Consider the following 19,019-nt stretch of genomic DNA (forward strand, 5'->3'; position numbering starts at 1 on the left):
GAACGCACGAGGAAAGCGAAAACTGCCCCCAACAGTTCTGTTTCGGCCACGGTTTGCTGAGTTTCGGGAGGGGCCTTCGTCGATGGCTCCGGGGGGTTGGGGGTTTCAATGGCTCACTGGGGGATTGGGGGGCCGGTGGGTTTCACTGTTTCAGACCATACGGTTTCACCGAACGGCGTTCGCTTTCGGGAGGGAAACTGACCAGTGGGTTTCGAAGTCGAAGCGTATCTAGTTTCGGGAGGGACCTCCGTCGATGGCTCCGAGCGGTTGGGGGCTTCGATGGCTCAGTGGGGGGGTTGGGGGCTTCGGGGGCTACGATGGCTCTTGGAGGAAAATGAAGGGACACGGATTCAGGAGAAATGGAGGGATGCGGATTGAGGGACACGGATTCAATCTAACCGATTCGATTCAACTATATTAATGAGTCGATTTACACGTCATGGCTTCTAATGCTGCAGCAGAATAGTGGTTGCTGACTAGATTAATTCTTATATAAATATATTAGAACTATCCATAATGCTCTTCCTTTTCTGGGGTTGTTTTTTTTTTTTTTTGTGGTTAGCTTCAGGCTTAAACTAATTAACTGATATATTTCTTTTCCAGAAATTTCTTAATTTGAAACTGCATATATTCATTCAACTCTTGAATTTTAAGTAAATTGTAACGATGATTTAATTTTATGCATAGTGGGAAAAAGAAAAACAAAATTTAAGGTTTTGTGACGTAATGAGTGTATAGTCTCAAAGAGTTCCTTTCCGTCTTCAGTATACGCCCAAACCCGCTACCAACTTAAAAGAAAAAAAAAACAAAAACAAAACAAAACAAAACAAAAAGACAACCCGGTTTCTTATGGTCAAGTCAGGCTATAACATCCGTTAATGCAGGTCAGATCGAATAGGGCTCAACAAACACTAAACGGGTTTAGCAAGCTGGATGAAGGTTCCTAGTGCAGTACGGCCAGCAAACACCACAATTAGCAAAGGGAAGTTAATATTTCTAGGTTTTGTTTTTGTTGGTTTGGCTTTGAACTATTTGATACCCACATTTTAGCTACAATTTTTTTATGGTTACTGTGCCGACCAATGTCGTTTGTTAGATAACTCTAATGGTTATAATAAGTCATCTTTTCTGGTGGTATTTAAAGACTATTTGTTGGCATTTTGGTTGAGGTTTTATATACTCTTCTGATTTTAGTATTGTTTGGAAATTCTAGTAAAGGGCCAAAGGCATCCATCTGCAAGTTGCTTTAATACAAGGAAACAATTATACACTCAGGATTGTTTGCTCCCAAAACTTTCTTGATGGGGTTTGGGATTGAAAGTTCCACTGGCTGGAATTTTGGTTTTAATTTATACACTTCTAAGATTATACCTTAAAAGTTTTTTTTCCTCTATTAGTTTGAGTAGTAGGTTTCTACACACTAGTTTTTGAGGCGTTCAAAAGTAAAGTCTATTTTCTAAACTCACCAAAGGGGAATATATCTCAGTTGTTAAACACTACTTCAAGAGGGTACACTACAAGAATATAGCCTTTTTGCAGTGGTCATAAATCGCTGTTATAAGCATCGAAATCGTTGCAATATATCAAGCACTGCGTTTTATTGAGCGCAAGTTAACTACTACTTTTTCAGCTTGACATGATAAGCCCATTTATTCACCGCACCACTCCTCCAAAAAGACAAATATTGTTCTAGGCGATTTTGATGCCCGAAATAGCAATCATGTAGCTGCCGTGAAATTGATGCTCCCAATCGATGTTCTAGCCACAAGATCTGTGGTGGTACATGCAAGATTGGTTCGTCGCAGAAGATGATTTCAATAGGGAGCTAAGAGAGTCAATGATATAATTGGAGTCCTATTAGAACATTACAAAAAGCAAGAACTTATCATTCCCAAGCAATGTAGGATCCCATACACCACCTAATCTTATCCTTATTGTATGAGGCATCACATGGATCAGATCGGAGTTGGAGTCAGCTTAGCGACACCTCCAACTTTGACTAAAAAATTAAAAGAAAAAAACCGACTCTGACTTCGTTTTGTCGAAGCCGGAGTGGAACTCATACTAACTTGGATTTGGAGTCAAATTTTTGGATTCATGCTCAACCCTAACTACAAGCTATTGCATAAAAATTATCAAATTCTTGGCCATGGTCACCAGCACGCAATAGTATCATCCATAAAATAACTAATAAGCTGTTTTCTTAGACAAAATCAATACCTTCCTTATCGAACAAAAAGGATAATATATGGGCTAAAAAAATCCCTAATGAAATAGGGTGATAAAAAAGCTTATATTTTCACTTATTATTAGGGCAGTAAATGAACCAATATGTTCGATAGGTTGCTTGGTACTTGCTTGGTTAAACTTGAATCGAACTAGACTCGTGAAAAAAAAAAAAAAAAAAAACTCGTCTGTGAAAGCAGATATCCGCTCGATTTGTAAATGACACATGCCTGACAAAACTCGACTCGACTCGGCTAATGCTCATTTAAGTTCGCTCGTTTATGGTCGAGTCGACTCATTAGCTCGATTCGATTAAAACTTATTCATATATTAATAAATATATACATACACCTATGCATGCATATATGTATTAGCTAATAATATAAGCATACTACTTTTATAATTAAATATATAATATGTATTATAATTACTTATGTCAATATAGTGAATATACTTCATAGGTATGTTGAATCCAATGTTTCAAGATTTGTATAATTATATATATACACATGGCTTTTGATGATAACAAATGAATTCAAATCTCAAGTTCAAATTGTCTACACAATGAAGTCAAGCAAATCAAGGAACCAAGCATGAGCAATAAGGGAACAGGTTCATATTAAAGTCATAAAGTAATATTGTAAATCTATTAAAAATTCAAAATTAAGATTAAGGCTCAAAATTAATGTTTTATCATAAAGCATTAAAATACATTTTCCACATGTGTATGAATATTTTGAAAATTAAATTTGAAAATTTTGAAAGATGATTGATTGTCATATTTCACATGTGCATTACATGATTAAATGTTTGAATTTAGAAAATATTAAAGATGATTGATTGTCATCTTTCACATGTGCATGTTTTATTTGAATATTTTCAAAAGTGATTGATATTTTTTTTTAACTTATGCAAAAGGTAGATATTTTTATTTGAAAAATTTAAAAAGTAAAGTATGCTCCTTTTGTCATATGCAAAAAGTAAAAAGATTATGTTTGAATTTTTTAAAAAGTAAAGGGTGCTCATTTTGTCATATGCCAAAAGTAAAAGATTAGGTTTAAAGTTTTTGAAAAATGAATGATGTTGTCTTTGACAATTGAAAAAGAGGAACTTTTTATTTGAATTTTTTAAAAAAATGAATGACATTGTCTTTGACATGTGAATCTTTTTAAATTTAAATATGAAGCCTCATATGCCTATAACTAGATTATTAGAGAACTTCACATTTACAACATCAAGAGCATACAACATTCATTCAAAACTTTCATTCTCTCTTCTCTAAAAATTGAGTCTTAATCCTTGTTCATTTTGAGAGAAATATAGTTTGCGCTGTATTGTTCTTATTTCACTCATTGATAAGTGTTTTTTGATAATCTACCAACTATTAGCTCTTGTATCAGTAAAAAGGTGTATATAACCATTGTGCGTGTAGAAAGTGTTCTATATAGGGAATAGTTGAATCACCACGTGCAAGGTGATTACAAGTGTAGAGGGTGTTCTACATGGATCCTTTGTAGCAGTGTTGTTCAAAGGTGTAATAGGTTTCTATCTCCACCTGAATGAGGTTAAATAGTGAATTTGGGGATACTTAAGGGGTAGTTTGAGGCGAGGACGTAGGCAGTGAGGCCGAACCTCGTTAACATACTGAGTTTGCTTCTCTCTTACCCTTACACTTTATATTTATTGTTGTTTTGTATTTTGTTTATATTTTATATTGTATATTTGATTTATAATTATTTTTTTTAAATACAATTCAATTCACCCCCCTCTTGTGTTAGTCATGTGGGCATCAATTGGCATCAGAGTAAGAGCTTTGTTATAAGATTAACTATCTTTTGAGTTAAGATCTTATGACTAACATTGCAGCTTCATTTGGTGAAGGTCAATCTAGCATTCGGCCTCCACTCTTTTGTAGAGACAATTACTCATTCTGGAAAGTTAGAATGAGAATATTCCTTCAGGCTCAAGGTCGAAAAATCTGTAATTGCATTGTAAATGGACCTTATATTCCAACAAAAGTGGTTGATGGAGTAAAGGTCAAAAAGGAAGAAGAAGAGTTTGATCCTGAAGATGATAGACTTTATACTTTGAATTTAACTGCTATGAATTTATTATTTAATGCTCTCAATGGAAATGAGTTTAATAGAATAATGACTTACACTACGGTAAAAGAAATTTGGGATAAATTGGAAGTTACTTATGAAGAAATTTTGCAAGTCAAGGAATCAAAAATTTATATTCTTATTCATAAATATGAATGTTTAAGATGAATGATGATGAATCTATTTCTAGTATGCACACTCATTTTACTAACATCATAAACAGTTTGACAGTTCTTGACAATGTTTATTCCAAGATAGAGATAGTAAGAAAAATTCTCAACTCTCTACCAAAACGTTGGGAATCAAAAGTGATAGCGATTATTGAAGTTAGAGACCTCAAGAAGCTCGAAGTGAATGAACTTATCGGGTCACTTATCATCCATGACTACACATTGAAAAGAGGAGGAGAAGAAGGAAAGCCAAAGAAGAGTTTGACACTTAAAGCTGTTCCTCATGAAAGTAAAAGTGATGAAAATGAGGAAAATGACGATAAAGATAAAGAAGTTGCGATGATAACAAGAAGAATTTAGAGGTTCTTAAAGAAAAATAAAACTCTTCTGAGGAAATCCTTCAAAAAGTTTTGCAAGAAATATTTAGATAAAAATGACACTTTAATTTATTATAAGTGCAATAAGTCTGGTCATATCAAAACAAATTGTCCTCTACTAAAGAAAGATCAAAACAAGGGCAAGAAAGGAATGAAAGCCACATGAGATGATAATTCAAGTAGATAGTGAAGCAAGCAATGAAAAATCAGCAATTTTTTGTCTTATGGCTAAAGATGACATTGAGGTAACAAATCTTGATAATATTGAAGATCTTTCATATGAAGAATTGCAAAATATTTTAGAAGAGGTATATGGAGAACTTGAAAAATTGGGTATCAAGTATACTGCTTTGAAAAAGAAAAATTCTTCTTTAACAAACGAAATTGAGATTTTAAGAAAAGAAAGCATCATTTTGAAAGATGAAAATTTGGAGTTGAAGAAGAAGAAAACTGATTTAGAAAATATTGTTGAAAACTTTACAAATAGAAAATGAAATTTTGAAAAACTTCTTAGTAGTCAAAGATGTGTTTTTGACAAGGCAGTCTTGGAATATATGCCAAAACAAAAATACAAACCTTATAAAAACTTCTTTGATAATCCTTTATATCAAAGTCCAATATTCAAAATTCTTTTCATAAAAATAATTTTGTCAAAAAAAGATACTATTATAATCACTCAAGTTCTTCATATATGTCATATGCTATTTACAATTTCTGTAATAGAAATGGTCATAATTATCATGCTTATCCTATTAGAAGAAAGCATACAATGACTATTAGGGCCATATGGATACCTAAAAAATCTTATTTCTTTTAATACTAATAAATAAAGGATCTAAAAAACTTGAGTACTAAGAAAAATCATTTGAATTGTTTTTATAGGTATACATGAAGTCATCCACAAATAAAAACAAATGGGTTTTAGATAGTGGATGTTCAATATCACACATGATGGAAGACAAGACTAAGTTATTTGATTTTAGATCTAAAGAAGAAGGAGACATGTAGAAAGATATATTTTAGTGCTGCAAAAGACCAATTGTAGTGCTAAATGCAACGTTAGCTTGTTTTAGTTGCATTTAGCATTTTTTCCAACACGTTAAAAATGCAGCAATTGCTTCACAAGTGCTGAAATAAGTTATATTCTATAGCAACAATTAAATCTTCCGCTGCTTTTAATACTTTTTACTACACCACTCTATCGCTGGAAAAAAAAAGCTGCAAATAACTATTTTCAAAAGCAACATTTTTCTTGATTCGTTGCTTTAAGTTTTTTGCCAGGTCAAAAAATTGTTGCAAATACTTCGTAGGCACTGCAAATAAATCATATCAAAAGCAACAAATTGATTCTTTCGTTGCTTTAATACTGTTGCAGCACCATATTAACGTTGCTTTAGAGTTTTTGTAACGTTAGCAAATTGTTGCAATTGATGAATTGTAGCAATTTTCTTCTCATTTGCAACGCTTGGAAAATAATTTCCTTCTGGTATTGATAGCGATAAAAAATTGTTGCAAATACCTTTTTCTACTCTTTTTTTTTTTTTTTTTTTTTTTCTTGCGCTTTGGCTGAAGATGCTAGGAGTCTGAAAGTGCATTTTACACACAGTCAACTAAATTATTATTATTTAAATCACTAAATGCACTAAATGTCCAATTTAATAGTCCTTGAACATACCTAATGATTTATATGCCCAAAGACCCTAATGAAATAATAAAATAATTTTAGTTTAATACCTTAAATCTAATTTATGAATTTTCAATATTTTTTCACCTACATGAAACGACCAAAAATATCCAAAATCCAATCTGTACTTATAAATTAGTAAAGATAATAGAAAATCCTAGAACTTCTCTTATATGCACTGGTGAATATGGTGGATCAATTTAAAAAAGCACCATTTCCTGCTAATATGATAAATCAAACACATTCATTCATCTAATCTCAGTTGAGAATTCACATTAATGTAGTTTTGGGCTATACATTGGGGGTGGACCAAATGGAACGAAGAACCTACAACTTACAAACTACTAAATATTTAGTACACATTGTTGCTTCTAAACATTAGAAGCCAATCTTAACATTCATTTAGATAGTGCACAATATCCTTCTCTTTTATATTTAAAAATGTTATCTAGACCAAGTGCACCTGGGGATTGTAGGTTGGATAGAACAACTTCATCAAAACTGCGTCATGTGGGGGGAATTCATTATCGCATTCTTGATAATGTCTCTCTCTCCAAGTCTAACCTGGCAGTGATAAATAAAATGACTAGTTAGGTGATTGCAAATACTTATTGTTATTGATTTGTGTTGACGCAACCACATATTTATAAAGAGGCTCGCTGGAAACCCTTTATCAACAAAATGCAATATATCTTAAGAGCAAGATACCCAAACCCTGTATCTTTTTTGAAAAAGTAGTGATGTGTACCTGTTGACTATTCTTCACAATTCCCTCCATGGAATCAACAAGTTTTAGCTAGATCATCGGCTAGAGTAATGGCTTCTTGGAACTTCACATTTTCTAGCATGTACAAGGAGATGTTAGTGAGATTTAGGCAGTGACAGAAAGGAAAGTAACCTTTAGCTAATTTTGAAATAATTGAAAACAGTAACAGATCCCTTTAGAGGCACTTGCCTGGCCTCAACATCTTAAGAATTGTTTATGGTTCATATATGTCATGCAATCTCTCATTGGTGACCGTTATTACATGCAAAAATAATATTATATAAAAGCCCACCCCTTCAAGCATAGGGACACTATGTGCCAAAGAAATTACAATTAGAAGTGATGGACATTGGCAATAGTTTACATCTTTTTGAAGTTACTTATCAACATAAGAAACATGTTTTGATAGGGATCTAGGTAAAGAGCTGGAGTTGAAGGAATAACATAAGTCTGCCACTAATATTTTTAGATATTAGTTTACATCTTTCTTGATTACTCTTTTATCTTTCTTGGCAATAGTTTACATCTTTCTTGATTACTCTTTCAATTTTCTGTGGGGCTTGACTGATGGAATGGCCCGCAATTTACAATTTGGAAGGAATAACACAAGTCTACCACTACTATTTTTAGATATGAGAAATAGTAAAAATTATTTATATAATCATTTACTTGCTTTGTGATCATGGAGAATAATAGCATATGTGGAAGAATTAATGCTTTTTAACAAGCCTTCCAAAAGAACTCAAGTCTGCCACTACTATTTTTAGATATGAGAAACAGAAAAATTCCATCTGGATGGTCATTTACTTGCTTTGTGATCATGGAGAATAACAACATATGTGAAAGAATTAATCCATTTTAACAAGCCTTCCAAAATAACACAAGTCTGCCACTACTATTTTCAAATATGAGAAACAGGAAAAATTATGTACATAATCACTTACTTGCTTTGTGATCATGGAGAATAACAGCATATGTGGTAAAATTAATGTTACTTTAACAAAGCCAAGCAAAAAGAGAACAAGATAGAGAGAAATAGGAGTAGAGTGGGGGGGGAGCCCAGAGGTTCACACACATTAAATAAAAATGCAGTTGTTTCTAATTGGCTTCTACATTTACATAAAGGAGTAGAATTTGACATATTTTATATAAGATGCAATGCCTCATTATAATCAAATGGTTAACAAATCACATTGTTAACCCGCCTATTATTTACTTGAAAGGAGAGGGAAAAAAATTCAACAAAAGACCAAAAAAGAAGAAGCAGAAGAAGAAGAATAAAGCTTATGTTTCTTGGGTTAGTATGCTCAATTGCTCTCCTTTTTGCCCAGCAGATGAGCTCTACATAAAGTTAGAACAAATGCAAGAACATCCAATGTCTTTTTATGTATCCTTGAGTAAAAGTGAATTAAATATTTGACCCTTACAAGCAATGGCAATATAGTATTAAATAAAAAGTAGTTCTTCAAAGAAAGGTGCAAGAAAATCCAAACTAGCTTGAATTTTCACAAAAAAGTTCAAAATTTAATGCTTTTTATTTAATATGTGGAAGTCAAAGTGAGCCATTGGTCTGTACGGTATAAGCAAAATTTTAAATAAATGAAATATGACCATGGATAGGGACATTTACCCATTTGCCCCACTAATAACCATGTCTTTACTTGTAACTTCTACCACCTAGCAAATCTCACCTCCCTTTTGTCATGTTTGATTCTTCGACATTAATATAAACACTTTCACTGCAATGGGGTAGTTACATCTTAAAGAGCCCAAACAAGTGTTTTTAACTTAAGGAAGTGTATTAACTTCAGAACTTCTACAAGTATTTGGAGCTCACAGTTTGGTTTTTCCTTTAACGTATTACAAAGAACCTCCTTTTTGTCTTTGGAATGGCTTAGAAGTAATTTCAATGACAACAAACTACTGAAGTTTTGTTCAAAGCCAATGCCTACAAATATATCAGGTCCTAAATTAAAATCAAATCCAACATCTAAACTCTAATCATCATAATCTTCAAGCCAATGTCCAAAACATATATATAATGAAACTAGTAAAAAATAAACAATGTAAAAATCTGGTTTTTGCACCCAAGGTTTATTTGCAAAAGTTTATGAGTTTTTATCCTTGATTAATGTGGAATCACAATCTGGAAATGGCCAGTGCCTTCATATCATATAGAAAGGAAACTACCACTAGAAAACACACCAATTCATCCAATATCACATTTTGATGATGCAGTGCAGTGTAAATGAAACATATTAGCTTTTCTCCCAAAAACTACTTTCTTGAACCTGTAGGAGAATTTTTAGTTTCTATTCTCCCCTACTAAGACTATATTTTCATCAATTATTGGGGTTGTTAGTCATCCAATTTTAGCAATCAGTACTCTTGTCCCTCATTTCCCGTATAAACCTCCCCACCAACTGCTTAGTTTGCCTCTCAATATAACATAGCTCCCTCACCTCATAACTCATGATTACGATCTCTGTCCTCATGAGAGATGATCCTCAATCTCCCCAATCTTCTCCCAAACTGTTTTATACTCCACCTCCAATCTCCTCAAACTCTCTTTCAAACAAAGTCAATATATTATAGCAGCTTTTGGCCAGTGGCTAGCTTGCAGACCTGTTTGATAGGGGATAATGTTAACAAAATTTTAGAATTCAAATATTCAGGTCTAATTTGTCTTTTATTTATCATTTAATTGAACACAGTGGTATTAACCACAATGTTTGATAGAGCACAGGTGTGATGACTCGCTTTTACGTGTATTTTCACTGAAGGGTTGTTTTTAATTTAATTAATATATTGGTTTATTTATTTTAAATTAATGTATTTTAAATTGGTTTTAATTTATTTTAGTCATTTTACAGTTTTTAATATCGTTTTCGGCAGATCAGTTTTTGGATTCCGGAGTGAGGATTGGACCTCATTTCTTTTCTTTGCTCTTTTTCTTTTTCCCTTTTTCTTTTTCTTTTTCTTCTTTTCTTTCTTTTATTTCTTTTTCTTCTTCTTTCTTCCCCGTTTCCTCTCTCCTGCGCGCTGCCCCTTCTTTTTCCCCTTACCGTCGTTGCCACTTCGGCCACCCATCGAGCCGCCGTCCGGCGGCTGTGTTGTACACCACCCCCACCATTCTCTTTCCCTCCCACCAGAGTTCATCCCCACCAATTTTCAGAGCCATCGGACCAGCTGTTAGCCGTCACGAGCCCCTGGAAGTCACTGCACTTGCTCTGTTTTTTTCCCCTGTCGCTGGTTGCTTTTGCAGCCCAGAACTGCCGCTCGCCAGCGACGTGGCCTACACCACCTACCCAAGTTTCTTCCCCTCTCACCAGTGAACATCCCCACCAAGTTTCACCTCCATCCGAGCCACCGTTAGCCACCACGAGCTCTTCCAAGCCACACGATTTTTCACCGATTCCGGCGCTGTCGCACCACCTCCGGCCACCATCTCTTCATAACTTTTTCCCCTACTCTTGCCAACCTAAACCACCCATTTCCGGCCTCGATCCGTTGCCGGAGCAGCTCTCACGAGCCCAACTCCGTTCAACCCCTTTTTGGCATTCGACTGCCATTTCCACTACCACCTACAGCCAAAACTTGTTTCCTTTAACTTCATAAATATCCATAGACCATTTCCTATCAATCCCGAGTCTTGGTTTGTCCCCGTTCAAAAATGGGTAATTTATTACCCACGGCCACAGTATAAATTATACTGTTACGTTGCTTTTCTTTCGTCGTTTGCAACGCCGCAAGCTTTCAAAAAATACCATATAGCGCTGTAAGTATTTTCCAAACCCTACTTTTAGATTTAAATATATTTTACTCCTACAATAATTATTTGCTGTTGGTTGGCTGATTCCGGACTGAGTCCAAGGAGTTCGGGGGTCGGATGGATTGAGGAAGGAGTTACTTGTTTGGTTGTTATGGATGTTTGGAAATTGTTGGTTAATTGGTGTCGTATCATTTGCATTGCATTGTGCACGCATATGCATGTGTTAAATATTGAAAACTGGGTTTTCAAGCGAGAAATGTTTTATTGGTATATATGAATGTATGGATTGATTGGTTTGATTCAGAAGCACGTGTAGGTATGGTAGTAAGCAGGGATGGTGGTAGAGTCCCGCCTGTGAGTTCCGCCTACGGTGCACGCGTAGGGATGGTGGTAGAGTCCCGCCTGCGATTCCCGCCTACAGTGCTCTGATGGTTTGGTTAATGGGTCATTTTCTGGGAAAATGGCGAGACCGGTTTTTGGGCCATTATCTGGGATAATGGGGAGGATATGATTAAAGGATATATTTTGGGCCAAATGGGAATTTTGGTGTGTGTGGTAAAAAATATGATTTTATGGGTTTTGTGCATTGGCATCCTTCCATGCATATTGTTTGAGTTTTATATGTTTTTATCTGGTGGTGTTTGGATTTTACTTACCTGCGGCACCATTTTTGGTACCGTAGACTTTGATGCAGAGATCGAGAAGGAGGAGGAGGCTGAGCCCGAGGATGCAGCTCCGCCGGAGTTCTGAGTTGGAGTCTATGCTTTGTATTTGGCTTTGAAACTATATTTGTAGTTTGTAATATTTTATTATGTATGTTTGAACTGCTTTGTATTAAATTAAGAAAAATTCTGGTACTCAGTTATATGTTTTTGCTATCCGCTGCGTGTTTGTTTGTGCACATTTGTTGCTTATACACACACTTGGTACTCATCGATAGGGTGGTGACCCGTGATGTCATCACCCGGACGTCTCGATTTTTCCGTGTCCGTGCGTGGGGATTTGAGGGCATCACAACATGCCAACTCCAAGAATATAAAGATAGAGAATTGTAAAAAACTATATGCAGTAGATATACAAAATGAATGAGTACTTCCTCCTTGCAAGAAGAAGCTAGAAACAAGAGGAAACTAGCTTTTTGCATCAACTTATATATTAGAATGACTCTTTTGGATATTTCTTCTATATATTTTATTAGTATATAGATTGATAAAAAAACGAAAAAAAGGGCCCCAATTTGATTTTAATATGAAAATCACAACCGATTATAGATATAATAAGTGTATTTAAAAAATACATGAATCTCCAAAAATTCTTATAGATACTCAAGACCCTAAATAAGAAAGAAGAAATTCTAGGATGGGTCGATTCCAAAAGTTTTGTAAACAATACTGTCCACAATAATGAAAAGTGAAACATTATTAATTTTCTTGATTCTTTTAAGATGATAAAGTGAACATAATTCTCTCTCTCTATATATATATCCTTTAGAAGCAACTTGAGAGAGCAATTGATTTGCAAGTTGTGTACACTTTATTAACATAAGGTACCACAATTTGCACACACAATGGATTCTCTCTCTCTCTCTCTCTCTCTCTCTCTCTCTCTCTCTCTCTCTCTCTCTCTCTCTCTCTCTCTCTCTCTCTCTCTCTCTCTCTCTCTCTCTCTCTCTCTCTCGTATTCCAGATTCTGGGTAGAAGGATGATTGAAGAAGACATTTTTGTAACTATCAGTGCTAATTATATTCTACTACTTCTTTAGATGTTTTGGTCCGTGTTATGGACTCTAGCTGTAAATCAACATGGAATATTATTATTTGATGAAGGATTTAGGCTTTTTGTATAGACCACTTGCCAACTCCAAGAATATAAACATAAAGAATCAGAAAAAATCTTATGCTTATGTGCAATTGATAGTTAGAAAACTTGGAACACATTACTAGATTCTTTAACCGTACATATCCCTATAAAAAAGTGAAAGACAACATTTTTTGTTACTGGTTTTTCCTTCCTTTCAGGCCACTTATTACATTGAGATATGAAACCTCCAATATCGAATCAAACAAGTAAAAACTCTCACAATTGCAAATCCCATACCCAGTGGCTAAAAAAATAGTTCCTACAGATTGGGAAAACTACTAATCATTCCAGTATTTAAACTCCAAGTAAACACTATACAACAAGAATTAGTTACTAGCAGAGTAAAATCCTGCATCATCTTCCACTTCCAAAAGCAAGATGGACATGAGCTTTTCAATAAGTTCCACATTGGCTATAACTAACCAATGTAGAGCATATAAAGAACATATATTGCACTTCCTTTTGCTCGAATATCTCTTGGTTATGTTTTAATATTAGAGGAAGAGAAACCAATTTACTCCCCAAAAATACAAACATCCCATTCAAACAAAATAAAATAAGATGATTACATACAAGTAATTGTGCATTTACCATACCTCAAGATATATGAGACCCCGGTCACTCCAAGTGATATGGATGCAAGATAATATTGAAGTGCTCCAAACCAAGCATCATCTTTCCTATTGAGAGTCAAAATACATGAAAAGATAATAATTAATCTCTCTACTATAATATAAGTTGAAAAAATAAACACAATTGCAAAATAGTCCACAACGTAGTATGTATAAGAACATAGTCTACCCTAACATGAAAAGCCCCTATCACTTCAACACTTATCAATTAAATGTAGCCTTAATGAAGGTGTCCAAAATGATAGTTATGCATTTAGAAGCTTGAATAAAAGAAATCACTGTGTTTAACTGTTCATATTTAAGGTTGCATATAAGTCCATCACATATTGAGATATTATAAGACCTTAATTATCATCACAATTCATACAGTGTAAAATAAAATGTATGAGAAGGAATCAATGGCTTACTTAACTTCCATAGAAATTTTCACCTACTGCACTGACCATAATCCTTCACATAATTGTTGTGTATTGTGCTGCAATATTCTTTTTTGCCGAATGCCAGTCACATCCGTATCCAGCAACGCTTGACTGTATGAATATTCAGTCAATCAAGCCCAAAACAAATCCCTCTCTTGCCCCATGCCTCCGACTCAATACAAAAGTAGACAACCTTCCTCTTTATATATATATATATATATATGTTAATATATATATATATTATTGTTGAACCCAAGGTTTGAAGTTTCATGTGATTATAAATCTACACATAGATTTTGATGATAACAAATGAATTCAAAGAATAAAGGAGTTTCAAGCTCAAGTTGTTCACACAATGGAATCAAGCACATCAAAGAACCAAGCATGAGCAAGAAGGAAACAAGTTCACATTAAAGTCATAGAGTAATGTTGTAAATCTCTTAAAATTCGAAATTAGGATTAATGCTCAAAATTAATATTTTATCATAAAGCATTAAAATACATTTTCCACATGTGCATGAATATTTTTGAAAATTAAATTTGAAAATTTTGAAAGATGATTGATTGTCATCTTTTGCATGTGCATGCCTTGATTAAAGGGTTGAACTTTGAAAATATTAAAGATGATTGATTGTCATCTTTCACATGTGCATGTTTTATTTGAATATTTTCAAAAGTGATTGATGCTTTTTTAGACTTATACAAAAGGTAGATGATTTTGTTTGAAAAATTTGAAAAGTAAAGTGTGCTCATTTTGTCATATACAAAAAGTAAAAGATTAGGTTTGAATTTTTTGAAAAGGAAAGTGTGCTCATTTTTTCATATGCTAAAAGTAAAAGATTAGGTTTGATTTTTTTGAAAAAGTGAATGATGTTGTCTTTGACAATTGAAAAAGAAGAACCTTTTATTTGAATTTTTTGAAAAAGTGAACGATGTTGTCTTTGACATGTGAATCTTTTTAAATTTGAATATGAAGTCTCATATGCCTATAAATAGATTATTTGAGAGCTTCACATTCACAATACCAAGAGCATACAACATTCATTCAAAGCTTTCATTCTCTCTTCTCTAAGCATTGAGCATTAATCTTTGTTCATTTTGAGAGATATAGTTTGCGCTGTATTGTTCTTATTTCACTCATTGAGGAGTGTTTTCTGATAACCTACCCACTATCAGCTTTTGTATCAGAAAAAGGGTGTGTATAACCTTTGTGCATGTAGAAAGTATTCTACACGGGGAATAGTTGACTCATCACGTGTAAGGTGATTGCAAGTGTAGAGGGTGTTCTACACGGATCGTTTGTAGCGGAGTTGTTCAAAGGTGTAATAGGTTTCTATCTCCACCTGAAGGAGTTTGAATAGTGAATTTGGGAATCCTCAAGAGGTAGCTTGAGGCGAGGACGTAGGTAGTGGAGCCGAACCTCGTTAACATACTGAGTTTGCTTCTCTCTTACCCTTACTCTTTATATTTATTGTTATTTCATATTTTGTTTATATTTTATATTATATATTTGATTTATAATTGTTATTTTTTTAATACAACTTAATTCACCCCCCCTCTTGTGTTAGTCATCTGGGCAAGAATTGGTATTAGAACTAAGAGCTCTATTATAAGATTAACAATCTTTTGAGTTAAGATCTTATGGCTAACATTGCAGCTTCATTTGGTGAAGGTCAATCTAGCAGTCGGCCTTCACTCTTTTGTGGAGATAATTACTCATTTTGAAAAGTTAGAATGAGAATATTTCTTCAAGCTCAAGATAGAGAAATCTGGAAATGTATTGTAAATGGACCTTATATTCCAACAAAAGTGGTTGGTGGAGTAAAGGTCAAAAAGGAAGAAGAAGAGTTTGATCGTGAAGACGATAGACTTTATACTTTAAATTTAACTGCTATGAATTTATTATATAATGTTCTTAATGGAAATGAGTTTAATAGAATAATGAATTGCGCTACGGCAAAGGAAATTTGGGATAACTTGGAAGTAACTTATGATCGCAAGTCAAGGAATCAAAAATTTATATTCTTACTCATGAATATGAAATGTTTAAGATGAATGATGATGAATCTATTTCTAGTATGCACACTCGTTTTACTAACATCATAAACAGCTTGACAGCTCTTGGCAAAGTTTATTCTAAGGTGGAGATAGTAAGAAAAATTCTCAACTCTTTACCAAAACGTTGGGAATCAAAAGTTACAGTGATTCTTGAAGCTAGAGACCTCAAGAAGCTCGAAGTCAATGAACTCATCGGGTCACTTATCACCCATGAGTACACATTGAAAAGAGGAGAAGAAGAAGGAAAGCCAAAGAAGAGCTTAGCACTTAAAGCTATTTCTCATGAAAGTGAAAGTGATGAAGATGAGGAAAATGACGATAAAGATGAAGAAGTTGCGATGATAACAAGAAGAATTCAGAGGTTCTTGAAGAAAAATAGAACTCCTCCGACGAAATCCTTCAAAAAGTTTTCCAAGAAAGATTTAGGTAAAAATGACACTTTAATTTGTTATAAATGCAATAAACCTGGTCATATCAAGTCAGATTGTCCTCTGCTAAAGAAAGATCGAAACAAGGGCAAGAAAGCAATGAAAGCTACATGGGATGATGATTCAAGTAGCTCAGATAGTGAAGCAAGTAATGAAGAATCAGCAAATCTTTGTCTTATGGCTAAAGATGACATTGAGGTAACAAATCTTGATAATATTGAAAATGCTTCATATGAAGAATTGCAAAATGTTTTAGAAGAGATTTATGAGGAATTTGAAAAATTGGGTATCAAGTATACTGCTTTGAAAAAGAAAAATTCTTCTTTAACAAACGAAATTGAAATTTTAAGAAAAGAAAGTATCATTTTGAAAGATGAAAATCTTGAATTGAATAAGAAGAAAACCGATTTAGAAAATATTGTTGAAAACTTTACGAATGGAAAAAGAAATTTTGAAAAACTTCTTGGTAGTCAAAGATGTGTTTTTGACAAGGCAGGATTGAGATATATGCCAAAACAAAAATACAAACCTTATAAACATTTCTTTGATAATCATTCTACATCAAAGACTAATATTCAAAATTCTTTTCATAAAAATAATTTTGTCAAAAAAGGATATTATTATAATCATTCAAGTTTTTCATATATGTCACATGCTATTTGTAATTTTTGTAATAGAAATGGTCATAATTATCATACTTGTCCTATTAGAAGAAATCATACAATAACTATTAGGGCCATATGGGTACCTAAAAATCTTGTTTCTTCTAATACTAATAAATAAAGGACCCAAAGAACTTGGGTACCAAGAAAAATCATTTTAATTGTTTTTATAGGTATGCATGAAGTCATCCACAAGCAAAAATAAGTGGTTTTTAGATAGTGGATGTTCAAGACACATGACGGGAGACAAGACTAAGTTCTTTGATCTTAGATCTAAAGAAGAAGGACACGTGACATTTGGAGACAACTCGAAAGGGAAGATCGTGAGAATAGGTAAAATTGGTAATGAATCTTCTCTCATAATTGAAGATGTTCTACTTGTTGAAGGTTTAAAACATAATCTTTTGAGCATAAGTCAATTATGTGATAAAGGATTTACAGTTACTTTCAAAATGGATAAATGCATTATTTTGAATGATCATGATTGTAATATTTGTTTTATTGCTTTTAAAAACAATAATGTTTATACAATCGATTTTGAAGAAATTACCTCACAAGATGCTATTTGCTTTTCAGCTCAAAATGAAACGAGTTGGCTATGGCATAGAAGATTACCAATATGGAACTTATTTCCAAACTTTCAAAAAATGATCTTGTGAGAGGTTTACCAAAAACAAATTTTCTTAAAGACAAAATTTGTGATGCATGTCAATTTGGTAAACAAACAAAAACTTCTTTTAAAACTAAGAAACATATTTCCACTTCTAGACCATTGCAACTGATACACATGGATCTTTTTGGACCAAATAGAGTTGCAAGTCTAGGAGGAAAATATTATGCATTTGTTATTGTTGATGATTTCTCTAGATATACTTGGATCATCTTTCTTGCTCATAAAGATGAGGTACATAATGCCTTTACCAAGTTATGCAAGAGAATTCAAAATGAAAAGGGCTATACTATTTCAAGTATCCGAAGTGATAGGGGAAAAGAGTTTGTTAATAAAAATATTGAAACATTTTGTAATGAAAACGGTTTTGTGCATAATTTTTCTGCTCCTCGAACTCCTCAACAAAATGGGGTAGTAGAGAGGAAAAATAGATCTCTTCAAGAGATGACAAGAACAATGCTCAATGAGAACAACTTGCCTAGTTATTTTTGGGCCGAAGCGGTAAGTACTGCATGTTATGTTATAAATAGAGTTATGCTAAGGTCTAAGTTAGATAAAACTCTCTATGAGCTTTGGAATGAGAAAAAGCCCAACATTGGTTACTTTCATGTATTTGGATGCAAATGTTTTATTTTGAATGACAGGGATAATTTAGGCAAGTTTGATGCAAAATCTGATGAAAGTATCTTTTTCGGGTATTCTACTAATAGTAAAGCTTATAGAGTATTCAATAAAAAGACTTTGACTGTACAAGAATCTATGCATGTAGTATTTGATGAATCTAATTCTTCACTCTCCAAGAAATCTATTGATGAAGAAACAAGAGGTATAAATAATACGGAAAGTCTTAATCTCAACAAAGAGAAAACAATAGAGGAAGTTCAACATGGAGCCATCAGGAAAGATCATTAAAATTTAATACAAGATGCAACCAAACAGTGGAAATTTGTGAAAGATCATCCAGTGGAACAAATTTTGGGAGAACCTTCACAAGGTGTAAGTACTCGATCATCTCTTAGAAATATTTGCAATCATACTGCTTTTCTATCTCAAATTGAACCCAAAGATATTGATGACGCACTTCTTGATGAATCTTGGATTCTAGCTATGCAAGAAGAGTTAAATCAATTTGAAAGAAATGATGTTTGGACACTTGTTCCTAGACCCAAAAATCATACTATTATTGGAACAAAA

The sequence above is a fragment of the Carya illinoinensis genome, chromosome 6 (assembly GCF_018687715.1).
Source record: "Carya illinoinensis cultivar Pawnee chromosome 6, C.illinoinensisPawnee_v1, whole genome shotgun sequence".
NCBI lineage: Eukaryota > Viridiplantae > Streptophyta > Magnoliopsida > Fagales > Juglandaceae > Carya > Carya illinoinensis.